The sequence below is a fragment of the Ascaphus truei genome, chromosome 1 (assembly GCF_040206685.1).
Source record: "Ascaphus truei isolate aAscTru1 chromosome 1, aAscTru1.hap1, whole genome shotgun sequence".
Classification (NCBI taxonomy): domain Eukaryota; kingdom Metazoa; phylum Chordata; class Amphibia; order Anura; family Ascaphidae; genus Ascaphus; species Ascaphus truei.
Genome location: NC_134483.1, coordinates 513,399,200 through 513,422,557, shown reverse-complemented (window position 1 = coordinate 513,422,557; position 23,358 = coordinate 513,399,200). Strand labels below are relative to the sequence as shown.

Genomic DNA, 23,358 nt, shown 5'->3' with positions numbered 1-23,358 from the left:
TGAGATAACAGACTTAATTGAGCCGCTTTATAGTATGACAACAAGCAAGGTACTGCTAAGCCCCCCACCGATGTCGGTCTATTTAATATCTTCCTTTTGACTTTTTGAAATTCCAAATAAATTTGTCGATTAAGGACTGAAGACCGAGAATATCTTTTACTCTAATTGGTATCGGCGGGGTCTGAAACACATGGAGCATATGAGAGAGAAGATTCATTATGATACAATGTATCCAAGAGATGTTATTTGAGGACCAAGTTCTTATGTCCTCTTTCCTCTTTCAGAGTCCTGATTAGTTTGGGAGTCCTGATTAGTTTGGGGTAATTTGCCTTATTTAATAACTTGTAGTTACTGGTGAGTTTCACTCCCAGGTATTTTATGGAGTGGGGTTGCCACTTAAAATTGAAATTAATTTCTAATAACTTCTCCTGTTCCTTTGGGAGACTAATGTTTAGTGCCTCTTATTTATTATTATTTATCTTAAAGCCTGAGATTTTGTTAAAGGAACCTAAGAGTTGGAAAAGATTGGGTAAGGAGGTAAGGGGCCTCGACACGGTCAAGAAGACATAATCTACATAGAGAGCTACTTTATGAGTTAGGGTTTTTATTTTTAGTCCCATAATGTCTGGGCTTCTATGTATGTGGGTGGCCAGAGGTTCCATACACATGGCAAATAGTAGTGGAGACAGAGGGCAACCCTGTCTGTTACCACTATTGATTTTGTATGGATCAGAAGGGAATCCCTGATGAGTTACCCTGGCCACTGGATTGGTGTACAATGCAGTGATGGCGTGTAAGGCCCTGCCCCTGAACCCAAACACCCCAAGGGTGGCATTCAGATAAGGCTAATTAATTCTATCAATCGCTTTTTCAGCGTCCAGGCTCAGAACTATGATTGGGATCTTTTTTGGATGTGCCAATTCGATCAAATCAACTATACGTCTAGTATTACCTGCCGCCTGCCTTACTGTAAGGAATCCACTCCTGGGTTTTGCTGAAACCTTGTCCTTACAGAACCTGCAGCTTCTAGGAAACTCCCCTTTGAACCTGCAATCAAGAATCACCTGCTTCTGCAATTAAACTGCAGCCTGCTTCTTGCTGCCTCCTATACAGCTCTGTCTCATTGGCTGCCTGTTCGATTTAACTCCTGCCCCGCCCACCAGGAAGTTGCTGAACATAGACTTTCTCTAGTAACTGTGTTTGCCACAGCCTGTGTTTGGCCTGCCTGGCCTTCTTGTCATTGTTCTCAGTTACTGGCAGACTCCGCCGCGCGGCCCGCGGTTACACTGAAGCCTCAGTGTTTCTTGTCCTGTCAGCAGTACCTGTTCTCTGCTTCCAGTCCTGCAGAGGCCTGCATCGTTGTTCCTGTTACCTGCTGCAATCTCCTGCTTCCAGTGGCTCCCACTGCTCTCAGCTGTACCCGGCTAGGGGGTGCTGTTTGTGCTGGTGCACTGGATCCCCTATCCCTCCTGCAGAGGCCTGCATCGGTGTTCCTGTTACCTGCTGTATATTCTCCTTGCAGAGGCCTGCATCGCTGTTCCTGTTACCTGCTGCAATCTCCTGCTTCCAGTGGCTCCACCACTCTCAGCTGTACCCGGCTAGGGGTGCTGTTTTTTGCTGTAGCACTGGATCCCCCGTTCCTGTTCATTTCTACATTGGAGCACCTTTCGCTCAAGCGTCCTGTTGCTGAATCCCAGCATGGATCTCATTTACCCAGCCTTCTCCTATCCTGACCCCGGCTTGTCCACGGATTATCCTGCCTTCTCCTGTCCTGACCCAGCTTTGTTTGACCATGGAATTCGCAACCCAGATCAGGCTTCGTGGTCTAAGTATAGAAGAGAAGGGAATCCGGCGCCACAACCCGCGACAGAATCCAGGGCACTTCCGATTAATTCGAAAAAACTTTATTCAGCTCACAAACGAAAAACAGGCTACACCACAGTCTCCCCCTCAACGCGTTTCACGTTCGAATCAGCGCTTCGTCTTGGAGTGGGGAGCTGTGGTCTGAGCCTGCATATTTATGCTAAAAAAGCCAGCGAAAAACGGGTTTAAATATTAACCTCTGAGGTACCAAAACCATATAAACTTCTAAGGAGTGCACAATTATCCTAATACCATTATATATCGTTGCTATCTTTAAACTGTGTACACACAAACACTTGTCTTATTCTAAATAACAAAAGGATAATTGTGAGGATTCAGGGATCGCGGCGCCCGCGGCCCGGCCCCCCCCTCATCTTCTTTACCTCCCGCTGCTGAGGTGCGTGCCCCTCGCTGGCACCACTTACCTCCCGGTGCTCTGGGGGTTCCCCGCCGTCTCCGGCGGTCTCCCGTGCCTGCTGGCTCTTCCCTCTCCCATGCGGCTGCCGTGTGTCCCGGCCGCGCGCGTGAACAGCGCGCGCCGGGTGAAGATAATTTATTCACTGCTCTAGCAGTGAAACCACGCCCCCAGCAGACGAACAGGACCCCCTGCCAAAATAAGAGTTCTCACCTGCCTGCCAATCAAGTGGACCTATCCAAGATAGCTCCACGCACTCCTCCAGGCCTGCCTCCACTTCCGATTGGTCAGCCGCACTTTATATTGCCTGTCCTCCCACTCACTCATTGCTCAACATAGTTTCCACTAGGATTACTACTCTGGCATTCTCTCTCTTATTTCTCTCAGGTTACGACTTGGCTTGGCGGACGTCTATCTCTGGCTCTCGACCCCTGCTTGGACAACGACCTTCCGGAATTCTCCAATCCCTGACCTTGGCTAAACGGCAACGACGACGGCACTTCTTTACCGGTACCGGTAAGTCTTGCTAGCTAACACCACCTGGCCTGGCAACGCCTAAAACACCACACTCCGGACACGCTCCTTTTGCTGCGGGTGCGTGCCCATATACGTTCCTCACCTCAGTAGAAGGGACGGGTCTGGTCTGCGGGCAGCACCGGCGTAACAATAATGCACTGTACTGGTAATCAAACAGAGATATAATAAAAACACTGTATGCAAAATATCTGGAAATAAAGAGGATTGAGGACAACATAAATATTTAACCCCTTATTGAAGACAATGTCTGATAATCTAACCTTGTCCATTTAACTCTATTGTTAATAATAACATATTAGAGAATATTACAAATAATCAATGGGTATATGAATCCTAAATGACAGAAGGAAGAAGGAAAAGAAGGGTAAGGGAGGAGAGGGAGGAGGGGGGAGGGAGGGAAGGAAAGGGGAGAGGAAGGGAGTGAGAGTGGATAGGTGACAAAGGGAAGTGAACAGCAAGATAGAGGCAATAATAAAACATAATAAAAATAAATATTAAACTCTAATACCAATGAATAAATTCATAATGAATTGCAAAGCAAAATCCAAAAATGTCAAAGGAAACAACGCAGGTCCCATTCAGTATTTAGACCATTGGGTTGCAGAGTTTTCAGCGTGAAGATCCAATGTGCTTCACGCTGATGTAATATTTTAATGCGGTCACCATCTCTGCGGGGCAAAGAAATATGTTCCAACCCCACACACTGTAGTGATCCAACTGAACCCAATGGACAAGTACTAAAATGATAGGATACAGGATGCAACATGTCTTTATTACGTATAAGCCTTAAATGCTCAAGAATGCATATCTTGAGAATTCTACTTGTAAGGCCTACGTACTGTTTGTTGCATTTACATATTAAAAGATAAACAACAAAATCTATTTGACATGAGATAAAGGATTTAATTTTAAACCTGCGTGTTCCGTCTCTATCTGAAAAATGGGTTGATTTAGTCATATTCGGACAAATTTTGCATCGTCCACATTTGTATGAGCCTAAAAGTTTAGGAAACAGAGAAAGTGGATTCCTATTTGGCTTTAAAGGACAAAGCATACTTGGTGATAATTTATTTCATATAGTGGCTGCTTTACGGAATACCACCCGTGGACCTGTAGATACCATCTTATGTATCAAGGGATCCAGGGCTAAAGTGCCCCAATGTTTCCTAATAATGGACGTAATTGCCCCTGCTTGGTCACTAAAATTAGTGACAAAGTATGGCACATCCGTGCTCTCAACAGGGCGTTTTTGTCTGGATTGACTTAAAGTCATGTTAATCAGAGACTATCAGTAGATTGTACCAAATCCTGGGCCTTATATCCCCTTCGTGGTCTAAAGTCGGTGTATATCTATCCCCACCTCAGCCCCGCGGTCCGCTCCAGGTTTGTGGTGAGCACGTACGTTACACTTACTGGGATAAAACTTGGGTAGTATCCGGCTCACTCTATTAGCCAACTTTTTTTAATAAATCTTGATATCCGAATTTGTCAGGGAGATAGGCCGATAGCTCTTACAACTAGTCGGATCCCTCCGTTGCATATGGATCCGGGAAATTGAAGCCTGAAGCATCTGTTCCGAGAACGAGGCCCCGTTCAAAACTGAATTATATATCTTAAGTAAATAGGGGGCAAGCGTATCTACAATTTTTTTATAGTATAGATATGAGAAACCATCCGGGCCAGGGGCCTTAGATGGCTTGGGCTGTTTGATGACTTGAGTTAGCTCTTCTATCGTGAATTCTTTGGCTAGTGATTCCTCCTCCCCTGCACCCAACCGCGGCAACTCGGCCTCAGCCAGAAAAACCTCTAGGGCCTGCTTTGTATTAGCATTATGCATCACATTCTCCCCATTGTAGAGGTCCTCATAATAACTTTTAAATTCATCCACTATCGTTTTAGGATTGGAGGTCAGCCCTCCCGATTTACGGCTAATAGATTAAATATTAAAGTTTGACTGTCTGCTTCTGAGTTTAAATGCTAGTAAGGTATCTGGCTTGTTTGCTTTTTCATAAAATTTCCTCTTTCACCAACTCATTGCATTTTCCACCTGGAAGGTTAGGAGCAAATTTAACTCAAATTTTGTATCCTTCAGTTTTTTAAGCGTTTCTACTTTATTATTTCTCTTGTGTTCCCCTGACAGAGTTGTTAATTTTGCCTGTAGCTCCAGTAATTTTTTGGTTTACTCCCGTTTTCTCCCTGAGTAGCTTAATGTGCTTCCCAAAGTGTTATGTGGGAGCTTACGCTTCCCACATTTGTTTAGAAAAAACTTTGATCTCCTTCTCTATGCTTTGCAAAACCTAAGGTATTTTTAGGAGGCATTCGTTTAATTTCCAATTTGCTCCAGATCTGTGTAGGCGTATATCCACGCACTTCAGCTCAATTTGTGCATGGTCAGACCATGAAATGTCATGAATCTGGGTCGCAATAACTGATGGGACCATTCTGTTTGATACAAAAAAATAATCTATTCTGCTGTAGTTCGAATGTGGATTAAATAAGATGGTGTAACCCTTTTCTCATGGGTGTAACTCTGTCCAAATGTCAGATAGTTGCGCCTCTTTAAGCCCCTTGATAAGTTCTCGTGTTTCTACTCTCCGTCTCTGGGACGAATGAGATGAACTGTCCATATCCAGATCTAGTACCATATTAAAATCTCCTGCTAGTATAGTATGCCCTTTACAGACTCTTTTGAGTATGTCAAAAAAAGAAGTGAAAAACAATGGATCAGTCTCACCGGGGGCATACACCGTTGCAACTATCAAGAATTGATTCCTAATAGTCCCTAATAGTCCCTACCAGGATCAGGAATCTGCCCTCCTTATCTTGCCTAACCTGCTCAACCACTAGAGGGAGTCTATTGTTAATTAGAATTGCTACACCTCTTTTTTTAGTCTGGGCTGAGGAGAAGTAGAACTGCCTGAAGTTTTTATCTAGATATTTTGGGGCGCAACTTTTACTGAAATGAGTCTCCTGTAACAACAATAGATCTGCATTCTTTGTTTTATAGTCTGTCATCGCTGGGCGCCTCTTTGTTAAAGCCCTTCACATTATGGGATAACATAGTTATCGACATTTTGGTATCCAACCATGGGTCGCTTCTTCCAGATCTCCCCTTCTTCTGGGGGGCCCAATGTTATTGCTTAGCACTGTGGGTGGGAGATGACCCTGTGACTTCCCCTTGGACCGAAGTGGAGGGGTGGAGTGGGATGGGGGGGGGGGGGGGATGAAGTAGGAGGGAACAACACTTTCTAAAAACACCAAAAGAAAAGACTCCAGGGGAGTCAAATAACTTAATGAGCCATATGAGGTCAACGTGACCTTTGGCCCATCTGCCCTTAGGTGGGGATTGCCAACTGGACCAACAAGGTAAATGGTCCATTGTCCTGGGCAAAATGTGTGTCCAGGAGCCCTTGGGACTTTTGTGGATGGCAGAGAAATGTCCCTTATCACCCAATTGAGGATTCATACAGGAAGCAAAGGTCATGACTCCCTGCCCAGCCCGTTGAGTCATAATAACATAAAACATCTCTTAAGCTAAAATAACAACCCATATAGAGTGAATCTACTGTAAACGTAGTTAATGTAATAATAAGCTGTTCTCACATTTACACAATCCTGTTATTAAACCATGTAAACAAAACCATATTGTACCTGACGTAAATTCATATTCACTTTGTGCTTTCGTTACCGATTTCTTAAACATATTCATTTATATTACTGCCATAACAACTCATAATAGCATTTTTTCTTCTTTTTTTTTTCACCGCCTAGGAAATATGTGTTGCCCTGGTAAGAAATAGGGATATATGTCTTTCCTCCTACTGGTATAAGCCCTGGTAAAGACAGGCTGCCAGTAGTTATCATGGGTTTCCCCCACATCAAGCCCTGCTCTGAGTGGTGGACGTAGGTCACCTGACCCTGTGTGGAAGGCATAGACACAGGGGCGGTACCTGCTGATGTCATGAAGGGGAGGGCTGTCTCTATTTAGAGTGTGCCTGTTCCTGTCAGTGACAGTAGTTGAGTCCTGGGTTCAGTCCTGAGAAGTTGGTGTTGGAGTGTCTGACTGGACAGTCAGAGTATGTGAGCTAGCTAGGTTCCTGAGGAGTAGGGCCTAGTAAGCTATAGGTGGACCAATACCTCTCACTCTGCATAGGGGGTGAGGGAAGAGCTAGCCCCACCCTGAGCGCCCGTGGCTTGGGGTGGAGGCAGGGAGAAGAGATACCATCCTGAGGGGGAGCAGTCTGGAGGAGGGGGACAAGCTGTACCTGACTGTTTGTGATCCTGCTGCCATTCCTGCACTGAATAAAGAGCTGCTGCTGATTTTACATAAAGACTGTCTGAGACTGGAATCTCTCGTCCCGGAGAAGGGGACTCTCTGTAAGGGTTCCACCCCATATCCCTGGGGCTTAACAGAGATGGAGGCGTTGCACCACTGAGTAAAGAACGGAGGCATTCACCCCAGAAACCTGGTCCTGTCACCCCCATACCATTGCGGGAGACTCAGGCCCTTCTGTTACCTATAGGTATGCACCACCCACAGACACGTAGCCAGACCCTAGTACAGAGGGGGGGGGGGGGGCAATCTGCAATTGGCCCCGGGAAAAGGGGCAACGTGTTTTTTAGAAACTTGAACCTAAACCAACTTTATAACTTACATATTTAACTTTGAAACCATTGACACTGGGTGGATAAAAGCTAACCTTTAATCTGGCATATAGCAACTGATCAATTCCATTTGTTCTGACTGAACCGCGACAGAGACCCCTTGACCCGGTACCCCCCCCCCACCCCCAGCCTCCACCTCTCGGCAGAGGAGGCTGGAAACTTTATCTACCCTTTTTATGCCCATATCCCGGTATCACCCTACAGCGTGTGCTCTTTGCGTGTCTTAACCTGAATAATCACCGCTGCTATTATTCTAGCCCCCCTTCTCCCTCATTCGTGCTTTCCTCCCTACCCCTTAAACTCTAGGTTCCTTGCCTTTGGGCTCTCCTGCAAAGCCAGGGGACCCTTTACTTATATCCGGATCTACTGATACCCTAACCCCTAACATACCTACCCCCATCCGGTGTGCGTAAGGTCCTGCTGTAAATCCGTCCCTAACCACCACGTCCCTAACCCTATATGTCATAAGCCCTATGCTACTGTGTGGGTGCCCGCTCTACCTATCTGGATGAACTGTATATTGCAGAATTGGGCAGCATTATCCCACCAAACACATGTGCATTTAAATAGTGGAGATTATACTCCTAGCCAAGTCCGCCTGTCTGGGCAGTTGAGATTCTTAAAGTGCGCTCTTATGAATGATTCTGGGAGGCCGAACAGTCTGTGTAATGTGTGTGTTAATTTAGTTCCTGTGTAATGCTGGTAATGTGTGTGTTAATTTAGTTCCTGACTGGTAACAGTTGCTGAGCAGTAAGTGGCACTTCCACCCAGAGCTCACCTCTCCCCACCTTTTTAACTTGGGAGGTTCTAGCATTTTGCTGCATGGACAAGTCTCACTGTGGTTGCTTCCCCTCATACAGAGGTAAAAGGAAGGGTTCACAGTTTATTGTTAGGTCCTGCATTTTTGGTTATACCTTGATGTTTGGTATGCAGGCTTACAACGCTTTGGCCAAAGGGTTTAACTAAATAACCAAGTAAATATTATTATTGAAATATTTGAACTTTATACTTATTACATATATGTTTTGTCAATTGGATGTAGCATGAATCAACTCTACCTCCAGAATAGAAGGAACAGCTGAGCGCCAAATTGGAGGAGCGCCGGGAGGTGTTCTCCACCAGCAAGATGGATGTGGGCTGCAGCAAGAGCGCCCAGCACACGATTCAGCTGAATTACCACGCCATTCCGGGAGCATCCCAGACGCATCGCTCCCAGAGATGTGGAGGATGTGAGAGAAGTCCTGAAGGAGATGGAGATGTCGGGAATCGTAACGGACTCCTGTAGCCCTTACGCCTCTCCCATCATGGTACTACGCAAAGAGAATGGTCCGTCCTCCTATGCGTAGACTATCGCACCCTAAACAGCCGCACAGTACCAATCAGTATACTCTGCCATGGATAGAAGATATCCTCAGTGCTCTGGCTGGAAGTCAGTGGTTCAGCGTGCTGGACCTGAGGTCTGGGTACTACCAGGTACCCATGAGCTCCGAAGACCTGGAGAAGACTGCGTTTGTCTACCCTCTCGGGTTCTATCAGTTCACCCGAATGCCCCAAGGCATTTGCGGTTCCCCGATGACATTCCAGAGGTTGATGGAGAAGACCATCGGAGATATGAATCCCCAGGAATGCCTAGTCTACCTGGACGATATCATCGTGTTTGGTAAGACACTGCAAGAGCACGAGGAACGCCTCCTGAAGGTACTAGATAGACTGGGTAAAGAAGGCCTGAAGTTGTCCCTGGACAAATGCCAGTTCTGCCGCCCGTCAGTCACCTACGTGGGTCACATAGTGTCCGCAGACGGAATGTCTACTGACCACGCTAATGTCGAAGCTGTAGTGAACTGGCCCAGACCAGACAAAGTGATGGTGCTGTGGTCCATCCTGGGGTTCTGCGGATACTACCGCCACTTCGTAGCAGGCTACTCCAGCAAAGCAAGGGTCCTCAATAACTCCTGAAAAAATACCCAGAGGAACCTAAGTAGAAAGCCGCATCCCCACGAACACCTTTCGGAGAAAAGTGGATGTCCGCCTGTGAAAAGGCGTTCACCGGCCTCAAGAGAAGTCTTACGGAAGCACAGGTTTTGGCCTACGCCGACCCAGAGCAGCCGTATAGCCTACATGTAGATGCCAGCTTCAGTGCTCTGGGAGCTGTACTACACCAAAAGTACCCGCCTGGCCTCCGCCCAGTGGCATATGTGAGCTGAAGCTTAACGCCAAGTGAGCAAAACAACTCAGTTCACAAACTGGAATTCCTCGCACTCAAGTGGGTGATAGTCGACAAACTCCACGACTACTTGTACGGAGTCTCGCTCGAGATACGGACCGACAATAATCCATTCATTTATATCCTAATCTCCGCTAAACTGGACGCCACCGGCCACAGGTGGCTGGCGGCAATATCAAACTATCAATTCACCCTCAAATACAAGCCAAGGCCCTTAAACATCAGAGCTGATGCTCTGTCCAGAAGACCTGTACTGAGTGCAATGCTGGACGACGGCCGTGGGAAGAAATCCCTGGACCTGGGATTCGGGCATGTGCTCGACTGGCGCGATAGTGGAGGACAAGGTGGCATTCTCAGAACTACGAGTAGCTGACTCTCTGGGGTGTCAGTCTGAGGCACACCCTGCCGCCTACTGCCACCCAGAAGATATGTCAATCCCCCAGGATACCATCATCACCTGGAAAGAATTAGTGATGTACCAGATGCAGGATCCGGTGGCTAGAGCTATACGCCAGGCCATCCAGCAGAACAACCCCTCCTTGGTTGAAGCCTTTCCCCTACTGACACAGTCGTGGTCATCATGAGGGAATGGGACAAGTTCTGTATGGAGCGTGGTCTCCTCTACAGGATCATCCCGATAGACAACTGGTACCGCCCGATGCTTGGAGTACCAGGTTCTACGATCACTGCATTATGAGCAGGGGCATCTGGGCATAGACAAGACCATCAGCATAGTAAGACACCGGTTCTTCTGGTCCAAAATGAGGGAGTCAGTAGAGCGCCACTGTAGAAAGTGCCTGCGGTGTATACAGAGGAAAACAATGGGCCACCTAAAGAGCTCCAGTCCCATGGACCTAGTCTGCATCGACTTTCTTTGTATTGAGGCAGATTCGAAGGGCATCGGGAACATCCTGGTAGTGACCGATCACTACACCCGATACGTCCATGCTTTCCCAACCAAGGATCAGAAAGCTCTCACAATAGCCAAGGTGCTGTGGGAAAGTATTTCTACGTGTTGACTAATTGGATGCCCTCCGATCAAGGGAGAGACTTTGAGAGCAAGCTGATCAAGAAGCATCTCAACTTGCTCAACATCAAGAAGTCTCGAACCACTCCATACCATCCAGAGGGAGACGCTCTGCCGCAGAGGTTCAACCGAACCCTGCTCGACATGCTAGGCACCCTAGTGGGCTCCCAGAAAGCCAAATGGAGCAAGCACGTCGTATCGCTAGTGCATGCGTGCAACTGCACCAGGCATGAATCCATGGGGTTCACACTCTACTTCATAATGTTCAGGCGAGAGGCACGACTGCCTGTGGACATCTGTCTCTGTGTATCTACCGATGGGGTACCCAACATGGCTCACTACAAATATGTAAGACGACTCCAAGGTAGCCTTCACAGCGTGTACCAGCTGGCGAAGAAATCCACCGGCAAACTGAATGAGGACAACAAGTGACGATATGACCACAAGGTCCGTCATCGGGAATTTCATTCTGGAGACGGTGTTCTCATGCGAAATCTAGGAGTCCCTGTCAAACATAAGCTGGCGGACCGCTGTTGCGAAGCTCCCTTGGAGGTAGAGCCACAGATGCCGGGCCTCCCTGTCTACAGAATCCGAGACGCAGATGGCAGGGTAAAGGTCTGGCACCGCAATCACTTGTTGCCCATTCCTCAAGTGGGGGACAGTGACCCCGAACCAGAGTCAACAGCAGCGGCCAGTAAGCCAGAAGAGTCTGCTTCAGCAGCAGGCTGCTGAGACTCCAGCTTCAGTAGCAGAACCAACCCAAGATCCTTTGGAAGGAATCTCCACCAACTCCAACGGAGAATGGTGGGTACCACCCGAGGAAACATCGGGTAATGGGCCAATGCCCCACGTACCCTCCCCGGTGACTTCAACAAGCCGTCCCCTTGACCCAAGAAGCCCAAGCTTTGTCCCTTCCAATGACTTTGTAGAGACTGGTTCACCCCTTATGAGAGGTCAGGGTCTCAAGCCCATGATAGCATCTCCCAAGAGGAAGACACTGCAGAAGAGACTCAGAGGAGTCAGCGAGTGTGACGCCATCCCACTAGAGTGGCATATGATTCATTAGGGGCACCTCATTATGAGTCTCAACAGCTGCCGTGGAGCCGGTTTGCCTCTATAATAACCGTGCTCACTGAAGTGTTCAATATTGTTTCAAGTTGTATACCCGTTAAGTTGTATATAATATATGCATTTTTATTATATAACTTGTGTATATGGGTTGTTCCCAAGGGGGAACGTTGGTGTCTCCACCAAGGGGAGGATGTAGGCGGGGTCCCCTCTTCCTCCAGGCCAGGCGGTGGATGGCTGTCGAGGTATCCGGGTTCCACCAGCTGCTGCGGGCGGACCCGGCTAGGTGCAGAGTGGCGATTGGGTCGCCGGAGCTCTGCACGGATAGGCGGCACAGGTGGCGGCCATCTAGGAATCCTCATATGCGCAGAAGACGCGTTGCGCATGTGCAGTGATGGAGAGTTGTGGCTATTACCAAGGCTCCACAAGGGACTACATGTCCCAGCAGCCTCAGTGGCCACTTACCATGTTGGGGCACAGAGCCATCAGGGCTGCTAGATCCACACAGAGGGAGCAGAGCAGTTTGGTGCGAACGAAGGGACCACGCCAGTCGGAGCAGGGACAGCAAGGGGTGAGAATGTGTTCAAGGTGCCAGTGGCCCCATAACTAGGCCAGATATACCCCATAGATCCCAGCTAGGCCCCGACTCACTTCAGTTTGTGGCTGCTGCAGGGAAAGCCCATAGATAGGGACACTTCCCCTCAGCACTTAGGTGAGAGAATGTTAGCACACTGTTGATGGACATTGTCACGGTAACTTATGACAAGATATAATTTACACCAAAAATACCTGAGTTGAACTGAACACGGCTGAGATATGATAAAATATAATTTATTCCTTGAAAAGGGTGAACACACGAGATATACAAATAACAGACAAAATATAGACACTTACTTAAGATGGAATGATGAAACTGTCAAATCTGGACTGGCAGTTCATACAGCAATCTTGAAAATCACAAAAGACAGAGCATAGGCTGAGCCTCATTTTTATACCATCTCAAACCCATCTCTTTAACCCTAGGCGCCGAGCTGGCTAGCAAAATCTATTTGAAGTAGATTCTTCTTCCCCTGCAGGTGTGAACTAGGACACTTGCAAACCACTCAACTTCTTTGCTCCTGGCCCTAGTGTAAACAATCAGGGCGGTTAACCTTTGATCAGAGGGCTTATGCTAAACCATCCGGCTGCCCTTCCTGACCTATTAGCATAGCAGATGGGGTCTGCATTTTCAGAGCAGATCCAAAATACCATATACAGTTTAATATCTTCACATATTAATAGGTTCCGTTCTAGTGGGCTCAGTGGGTCGAAAATTGCCAGTTTTTTATGCCTACAGTGACTCTACATAGTGGCCAAATTTCAACTCTCTGTGACCTCCAGAACCGGAGATGCATAAATGCACTTTAAAACATTTTTAAAATACAGGATTCGTCCCTTTAAAAATGAATCTCTGCTTTTCACTCTTTCCCCATTGAAAACAACGGGCTCCGCCGCCATGGGTTTCAATGGAGCAACTCCGCCGTTGCAGTCAATGGAGTTCCCCGCCATAGACTTTCAATGGGGAAACAGCCGCCATTGAAATCTATGGGAAAACCCACAAATCTTTACATTCGCCCATACTCCGTCTGGTTGACCGGAGAGGGCTGGGAATGGCCGTGCATTAAAGCCGGAACCTTGGCTACATTCCACCCAAATCCCATCCCTCTGATCATTCCAGAACCGGAGATATGGACTTACATTTTTCACCATTTCACACTTAGCCGTTTTTACGCCACGTGGCTTTTCCCCATTGGAATCAATGGCTGGCGCCGCCATAGACAATGCATGGGCGCACGCCGCCATTGGATTCAATGGGACCTCCGCTCCGCCATTAAAGTCAATGGCGCGACCCTCCTTCTCCATTCGACCCCTTACGGGGGTCTCTCATTCCTGTACCCAGTGGGGGTCGTGTGTGGGGGTTCCTACGGGCTAGGGGCAACCAGAATTTTATTCCCAGGTGCCCTAGATCCTAAGATTCTCACGCCAATTGTCATTGAACTTGACCGAAGTGATTAAACTCTTTTCAAAGACATTGTATCCGCTTTTGCGGTCTGCGGTTTGGATGGCTGCCAACCTTTTCCTCGAGGCCGGCGTCGAGGAATCTCCATTGAAGTCAATGGCCCCATTGACTTACAATGGGAAACCGCTGCTCCTCCTCTCGGACGCCACCTGCTGGTTGTCGCTGGAAAACAGGTCCAAAACCGCTACTTCTGCCATTAGAATGCATGGAGTCTCAATGGCGACCTATGGAAGGCTGCAAAATGGAGCCTGAAAAGGCGGGAAAAGGGAACAAAGGGCTAGGGGGTGGCCAAATGGGGTGTAACCCCTTTAATCCTGGGCCAAATCACCTCTCATGACAGATGCCATGCGGTGTGCATGGCCTGCGGTCTGGGACCAGATCCCAGGTATAGCCTTAAGTGACATTAAGGGACACGCTCCAGCTGGAGCTCCCTCAAGAGACAGACGCCAACGGACCGGAGAGGATACGGTAGACCGCGTCATGGGACCACGTTACGGTTCGGCGGATCCATCATCCAAGTCAGCCTGGTCTGGCCTAAGACCAGGAAGGTACCCAACGTGCACCAACGGTCACACACAGTGGGTAGCGCTACTCCACACACACCGGGGTGGTTAGGTGCCCTGGGCACTTTCAGTACTTTTGGGATTTTACCTGGGTAGTGTGTATATATTCTGTGTGGGTATTGCATTTTGGGGCCTATACTGTTATTGTGTGTTAAGTTTATGTATGTCAGTAAATATAAGTTTGTTATACCAGCGTGTGTATACTTATTCCCTGATGGTATTGGTTCCTGTGAGGGGTTATCCAGCTGCACTAGGATCCCTCTCAGGTGGAGGCGCTGTCACAAGAGAGAGAACGCGATCACCCCAGGCTCCCAGTGGCAGAGGATCAGGCCTCCTGTACGCCAGACAGGTACTCAGCATGCGTAGTTCCCAAAGTCACGGGGAAAGGGGGCTACATTGGTTCCTGAGATCAAGGAGCAGATTTTTTTTATCTATGTTTGGATACAATTGGATACATTCTATTTTTAATTCTATGAGTTATTACAATTTCTCTGACAAGAAAGTCAGCCATTGGGTATTGTACCTGTTAGGTTATGTATCTGGTGACTTCATAATGCACATAGCCTGGTGGCAGATAAGGCGAGTCAGATAGCTATAAAGTTTACACAGAAAGCAGACAAAGAAAGAGAGGAAGTCAGTTGGCAACGTGAGGAGAAAGTAAGAATGCTGAAGAGGGAAAGAGGCGGAAAGAATTGGGGACATCATAAGGTATTAAAGGAAAGTGATGGGAGATGAGGGGAAGGAGAGAGATGAGGGGGGAGAGAGAAGGGTTTAGCAGGGGTGAGAGGAGGAGGAGGAGGGGAGGGATGAGTTGGGAAAGGAAGGATTGGGAGAAACTAAAAAATTACATTATCCATTTGGAAATCTCGGTATTTTTTGGTTTCTTAGAATGCCTGAGCAACGCCGGCTACTTTCAGCTAATATATTATAACTTGCAAGAGCTTTACAGTATTCATCCTGATTTGCAAGTGAGAGCTGCTTTTTTCTATGGGGCAGCTCCATCAAGCTAGCACATCCGATCTGGCATTAACATAATTTACCGACGCTTCATGAGTCTGCCCCTGTGACCTGACCAGCTTTTTAGCAGTGCTTCTGACTCTTGTGGTGTGAGACAATGGTGTCTGTATTCTTTTATCCAGCAGCAATAAAATATTACACTGTAGCTTCATATTTCAATGGGCTGCACTTAATTTGACAATGAGAACGCTTTCCACATTGGTTTCTCTCCTGAATGTAAACCAACGGCCCATCCCCCCCCCCCCTTCCCATAAATCTCTCCTAAGTACCATTCGTTGCTATGAGCGATCACCATGGTAACAAGCATCACCTAATTCACTGCATAGAAAGTACTTGCTCACAAATGCTGTTCGGGTAGCAGCCTGAAGCAGCCATTTCTACCATCAAGAGAAGACGAAAGAAAAGCAGAGCAAAGGTACCGGGGCATACTGCATGATATATCTTTTATTATGAATATGTATTATTTATGTTTATCTGTATGATATCTCTCACATTGGTATAATAGACTTCTGAAGAAGGTTTTTTTTCTCTGACACTCTGCATCATGCTGTTTGATTCCCAAGTGTTAATTCAATTTATGACGTATGGTCAAGCGCCGCCACTGCTAGACTTAAAATCTGATGTGTGACCTCTGCATTAAAGGGGTCACCCATCCACTCCAAATGTGCAGAAGATATTCAAATAATGCAATTAGCGAGGTTGTGCTTTGCTTTGTTGATGAGTTGGGCCCATATGGCCAATCAGGCCGTTCAGCTGTGTAATGTTAACCTTTCCTCAGCCTTCTGCGGGGAAGAGATCCGTGTGGATCCCTTATTATGATATGAAAGCCACAGACCGAACACGACACTAATTGAGTTATTTTAACATCTGCTTTACTGCTGATATATTAGCAGATGGCTCTGCTATCATGTCACTCTTACTGAGCTGTACGGGTCGGGTCCTTAGTGCTGAGGGGGTTAATAAGGGATTTACTGCAGTAACCAGAATTAAGCAGAGATAATCGCAGCTCTGATCCAACACTGCAGAGATCTGTCTCGAGGTTTTGCTGCATTGGGTGCAATGCATTTGAAGTGTCCGTTTTTCTCTTCTTCTCCATGGTGTTTTGTTGAAATCCCAGTTAGTCAGAGACCAATTAGATCATTTCCATTGCATGTTACTGGAGGGCATTTATTGTGTGTGCTGTGCAGAGGATCTAAGCCTTGTATGGCTGGGCAAATTGTTTTACTGATGTGCTACAATTATTTGATCCTTTTTTAGAAAGTGAATCCAACTTGTTATCTGTGAGAAACCTGATTTCATTGTACCAGGTTTAGGTAAAGTAAACGGTTGCTACAAATGTTTCTTTTAATCCCATCCTTCTCATAGAGACATACAGAACTTTTAACTGCTCCAGTTCCTCTTCCAGCGATCATATATATATATATATATATATATATATATATATATAGATAGATAGATAGATAGATAGATAGATAGATAGATAGATAGATAGAGAAAAGTAATCCACTCCAGCAGGAGAAGACACAGGACAGCACTCAAAGGTAAGTAAGAAAACTTGTATTCAAAAATAAACATAGCACAAACATGACCAACGTTTCGGTCCTCGTGGGACCTTCCTCAGGGTGCTGCCGAAACATTGGTCATGTTTGTGCTATGTTTATTTTTGAATACAAGTGTTCTTACTTACCTTTGAGTGCTGTCTTGTGTCTGCTCCTGTTGGAGTGGATTACTTTTCTCTTACTATTGATATAGGACATGCACTGCAAACTGTTTATGGTATTGGGAGTGCCGGCTGCCCCATTTGTTTTGTATCTATATAGATATATATCTATATAGATATATATATATCTATATATATCTATATATATATAGATATATATATATATATATAGATATATATAACAATGACGTGGCGCTCATTTGGATGTGACCGTGACACTAAACTAGATAACAAATCTACAGTGTGACTACGTCAGAATGAGAAAGTTCAACGTGATACTGTAAACAGACAAAATAAATATCAGCGTCGCTGATGAAGAGTGATCCCAAATGTGCACAGAAGTGAAAGTGAACAGGGTAAGACCTCAAATTATGTCCCTGAATGTGCAAACAAATACAAATGATCGTGCAGAAAAAGTCCACTCCTGGTTTGCTGCATCTCAAAGACGTTGGCGCCAACACAAATCTATAGAAAAGGGAAAGAGCGCGCACAGCCACTCATAGTGTAGTAGATATAAGTATTATATTGGCAGTGTAAAAACGTAAGTAATACAGGTGCAAAAAAAAATACAGTAATTATGCGCATTTGACTATAGCACTCAGCCTGTCTGAAGTACGTTCCATGGTCCCCCGATCCGTACCTTGCATCTGGATCAGCTGCTTGATGTGGAGAGTCCGACGTGGCAACCGACAGGAAAATACCTTCCGTTTAAGTTCCAGGGGTAGCTATTGTACACCACAGTCCTTGGCGCTAGTGTGCCTTAGGCTGCGGCTAGGCAGGGAGCGAGCGTGCTGGCGCTCATGCGAGGTGACGTCACACGCTCTGCTCAGCCGGGCGATTTGTGGCCAGCTAAGTACGCGCACGGGGGGCGTTGCACGTCGGGGGGGCGCGGCCATGATGTCACGGAGCTGCTTCGCCCTCATTGGGCGAACCGCTCACGTGACGTGCCAGCGAGCAGCATATTCAAATTTGCTTGCTTCGGCAAGCAACTAAGCAGTGTGCATGCGCAGGCGCTCGCTCATGCTGGCCACACACATTGCAACAATGTGTTTCATCGCGGCCAGCGTGAGCGCGCTTGCCCGCTCAGCATCACCCTGGACGAGACCTTAGTGACATCAATACTATCCTATAGATAGCTCAAACGTACGGGCTCACCGGCTGGATAAGTCCTCAGCTGGGTAATCACTGAGGATATGTATTCCCGGGATACTCGCGCTGTCACAGGCCAAGCATAGCCGTTGTGTGCTTGCAAACGTTAAAACTGTCAGGCAAAAATATAGAACTCTCCACACCAAGCAGCTGATCCAGATGCAAGCTACAGATCGGGGGACCCTGGAACGTACTTCAGACAGGCTGAGTGCTATAGTCAAATGCGCATAATTATTGTATTTTTTTTTTGTACGTGCATTACTTATGTTTTTATACTGCCAATATAATATTTATATCTACTACTCTGAGTGGTTGTGCGCTCTCTTTCCCTTTTCCATACTGTATATACATATGTAACCCTTCCTGCCTGGCTTCCTTGGGAGATTACATTGCTGTGTATTATATGGCTACTCCGCATGGGTTTCCTTGAATCAGGGTGCTGGAATTCAGACATCTGGGCGACGGGGTAGCAAGGTTGTATAATAATCGGCGGCAGGAACTTTTATACCGTAGTACAACTGTCATTTATTCGTATCCCCAAGCACAAGGGCCGCTCATTCATATATTAACAAATGTTGTACAGTATTTTATACATAGACATGCACGAACTTTGTTTCTTCCAACAGTGCCCACTCTTAACACTCAAATGGAGGTACTCTGAGTTGGTTGCTCTAAGTAGGTATGGGCCCCGGGCCCCCTTGTCTCTCCGGAACCATCACCGGTGTTACTCTGATTATTCTGGGCACCTATGGGAATCCTGGTAGGTCTCTTATTAATTGACCCAATACATTTTTACCTATGTAGCCCTTGTATCTCCCCCCCCAAGTGAGGTTGGAGTATACTCCGTAACTACTGATACTGCTTCTTTACCTGTTGGCAACCAGGAGGCCTGAACCTCCGCCACTGGGAGCCTGGGGTGTGTAGATGATGCAACAGCGCCTCCACCCAGAAGGGTTCCGCACCGTTCGTGGTATAGCCTCCCATCCCTGAGTGACTTCCTTCCTGCAAGCCTGCTAATATACCTAACTAGATCCTCCCCTAAACAGGAGGATTCCTAAGCCCTATTGACTAAGCTAAAGCACCTGACTGCCTGCAGCTATGCCTCCTGGGAACGGTAATTCCCAAGAAGGCTCTTGCCTATGGAGATCGCGTGGGGGTCTCCCTAATGGCCGCCTACTCTCTTCTCCCTGCGCCTGCGCATAGTTTAATGGCCGCCGTGCCGGACTCTGCGCATGCGCAACCTGTCATTGCCAGCCCTAACATAGCGCCGCGTTGTACACACTCTGCACCCGCGCCTGCGCAACTGCACCACAGATGGCAGCACCCGGCGAGGGAAGCTGCCGGCTATGCCTCCTCTGCCCAATCGCCTCTCTCAGTATGCGCGCCCGCAACCGGGAACTCATGCATGCGCACCCGTGACCTGACGCTCTGGAGGTAAGGGGGGTGGCCGGGGAGCCGGAGGAGACTTGGGCTACACCTATTTGGGAACTGCCTCTTCCATACAGGCTGCTGAGGAATATTGGCGCTGATCCGCGGTTAGCGGTGATCCACCGGCACCCAGGAGCCCTCTTTCTTGAGGTCCTCTGTGGCGTGCTGCATTCCTTTACTGAACTGTTCAGGACTCCATTTCTTCTTTAGGGGTTTCTAACTTGAGGGATACTGTCCCTGTCTGTACATAATAAACAGGGGGTGGGCTGATCTATGCTATTACTTTATAAACAATTCTTATCTACTCTCTCTCGAGGTTCTTCTCCCATGTAAAAAGATAGGTGATAGTGAGCAGCTTATACCTAGTAAGACACAACCTGTGACTAGTGCACAGTGAATAATAAACAATATTGTTGACCTTAAATGTGAGGATAACACTAGATGTGGGTCTGCAGCCTTTCTTGGGGGTGGCTCGACACCCCTGGAACTAGACAAAAAACAAAAGAACAGGGCGCACAACGCACATAGTGATGTAAAGTTTAAAAGGTGACTTTATGATTAAAAGTAAATAGTTCTGCGTACATCAAAGTGAAATAAACAAGCAGTTGGTTAATAGGTTTACCACACCAGGAGACAACCGGAGGCGACACTCTTCATTTGATCTCAGCAGGTGGTGGGTCAGCAAGCGTCTAGTCTGCTATTCACTCCACACATGTGAAATCCAGAGTTCTCCGTCTCAGGGTGGCAGATGGGTCAATCCCAAGATGAAAGTCCCGGAGCACAAGGCTCAAAGCGGCATGTACCAACCTCAGTCAGTGTCCACACGGTTTGAACGCCACTCGCTAGCCGCTACTCCTCGTGGGGCGCCCGGCGATGACGTCACAAATCAACCAACGACTTCCAGCGAGGCGCCTGCTGAACGCACTCTCTCGAGGTTCTTCTCCCATGTACCTCCAGGAACCTAACCTTCTAGAAGAGTACCTCCTTTTTAAATACCCGTGTGTGACGTCTGGATTCCAATAGCAACCCAGAGTGCGACCGAGCAAACACTAAGGTCTCGTCCCCAGTGATCGCAACCATGCTCGCGATGACGTGCGTGTCGCGAAAAAAGAGACTGCCCTCTATGGGGCTGGCCCCAGTCAGTGCGCACGCTCGCATGCACAAAGCGCGATGGCGCGACCAGATTTCCAAAAGACAAGAAATTTATCTTTTGGTGCGGCGGCCGAGATATGGCTACATCATGGCGGCGGTTCAGCCAATGAGGGTGAACCAGCCACGTGATGGCTGCACCCCCCCCCCCACCTCGCCCCCACCATCGCGAGCAATCAGAAGTCGACTGATCGCTGCAGAAACGGGTGGACGCGCCGCCCGGTGCTCCAACGGACACACGCACGCACTGACTGGGGCCATAGCCTAACACTGCTAGTAACCCTTTAGGAGGGGGTGTTAAATATATATATATATACACATGCACACACACACACACACATTCATATATATTATTATATATGAGAATGAAATAAAGGAATTAGAGCAGCCGTGGGCAACTCGTTCTCAAGGGCCACCAACAGGTCAGGTTTTCAGGATATCCCTGCTTCAGCACAGGTGGCTCAATCAGTGGCTCAGTCTTCGACTGAGCCACTGATTGAGCCACCTGTGCTGAAGCTGGGATATTCTGATGACCTAACCTGTTGGTGGCCCTGGAGGACTGGAGTTGCCCACTCCTGGATTAGAGCATTGCAGGAAGAATGACACATTTATCAAAAATTGCTTTCTTCTCCTCTTCTTTATCATCCTTGTACCACTATATGATCACTGCCTTGTCTCAGTTTCTGAATTTCTGTCTCTCACAATTCTCCATACACACCTCTCTATCTTCCCTTGCTACATATGAGATGCGCATCACATTGACATTCCGCTTCTGGAATCTACTTTGCATTCCAGGCTGCCGTTTCTCTGTTCTTCCTCTGAGCCTTGGCAGTTTTATCAATGCTTGATCCACTCTTGTACTGTTATACCATTATGCTCTCCATCCTCCTCTGACCCTCGACTTTGGCAATGTATAGATATGCTTTCTCCACTCCTGCCTCTGGAAGGAATCTTAGTTTAACATGGTCCTCTCACAGGATCGACAAAGCTACTTTTCCACACACCAAAACACCCATGCATCTTAACCAAACTGCCTATTGTCTTGTTTTTTATTCCAAATCGTCGTGTCCACTACACATTAAGGGGCTTTATTCTATATCAATTAGGAATTTTGTCTGGAAACGGCCTGGTCGGCTGTTTTGGCTGATACAAAATAAGCCCTTACATCTTTACTGATCACATGAAAGTTTAAAGTAATTGGTGGATCTCTATAAGAAAAGACAGGAAAAAACACCGATACGTTACTGGAACTAAAATTACAATGATTTACATTTTATTACCTCCTTATTTTTTAAGCATGCCAGGGATATTGAACTATAGAAAAGCACCTACTCTTGGGTTTATTTCATTGTCATTGAATATCTCTTAAGTGTTCTTTTTATTCCTTTAATGTTTTTTTTTTTGGGGGGGGGGGGGCAATGTAAGTTTTATATACTGTATATATATTGTGCACTCTCTACTTTTCGTGCTCTTTGAAGCTGGTTTGATTTCCGGTTTCCAGTCCTGGGTACTATAAATATATGTAACCCTGCTGCCTTGCTCCTATGAGTTTACATTGGATAGTCGTATACAACAAAAAACAGACAAAGATGCCCAAAGCTACTTCCAATGTGACAAAAATACACAGTGCAATACCTATATATTCTCTTGAAAAAGGGTAATTTAGTTTAACCCTTTGGCCAAAGCGTCTTAAGCCTGCTGCCACTTTCAAGGCATGTCCGTTAGCCGGTCCTAACACTCCATGAGTTAAAATTCTTATTAACCTGTATAATTACAGGAAGAATGATCAGCATTGGATCTGTCGTATCCCAGCAAAATGAAACTGACCTGCCAACTTGGAATGTGGGGAGGGGCAAGCTTAAAACTTGGAGGGGAGGGGCCACCACCAACCCAAAAGCAGCTGAGACCAGCTGCACACAGTTAACAGACACACAGATTCCCAACAAGCTCTGAGAAACCCCAAACAATACCACATAATATATATATATATATATATATATATATATATGCATATAAGTGTCCAAAGGAGTGCTAGTGGGTGTGGCTAAATGTATACAACAAAAACAAACAAAGATGTCCAAAGCTACTTCCAATGTGACAAAAATACACAGTGGGGTTTCTCAGAACTTGTTGGGAATCTGTGTGTACATTGGATAGTCTGTAGATTTGGCTTGTACAGTGTATTACCTTCTCAGGGTGCTGGGTCCGTGCAGCTGGGTGCAAACGACTGGTTTTGATTCAAGAAGGTTATCATGGAAAAACTATGGAATTTTCGTAATTATCATTAGGGTTCACAAACGTTTCCTCCACGGTTTGTGTGTGTGTGTGCGTTCTGGCAACCACCAAACCTCAAACAGAAATTAGTCAACAGAAAACTTCAAAACGAACTTAAAGACACTGATAATGGCACAAAACTGTGCAACAACACACGTTGCAAACTCTGCAAACATATATGCCAAGATCCCACAGCCAGT

At 46.8% G+C, this 23,358-nt stretch overlaps 1 protein-coding gene across 2 annotated transcripts in view; it reads left to right on the top strand.

Moving 5' to 3' along the window:
- LOC142466193 (NELL2-interacting cell ontogeny regulator 1-like) overlaps positions 1 to 23,358 on the top strand; it is a 66,075-nt gene that overhangs the window by 18,133 nt on the left and 24,584 nt on the right. Inside the window, exon 1 of one of the 2 annotated variants that reach the window (XM_075571057.1) lies at positions 15,751 to 15,853. The exons of the other annotated variant lie outside the window; for it this stretch is intronic. The gene's annotated coding sequence lies outside the window, so the exon portion shown is untranslated. Of the gene's footprint in view, positions 1 to 15,750; positions 15,854 to 23,358 lie in introns of those variants that run through there. 2 annotated transcript variants of the gene reach the window in all.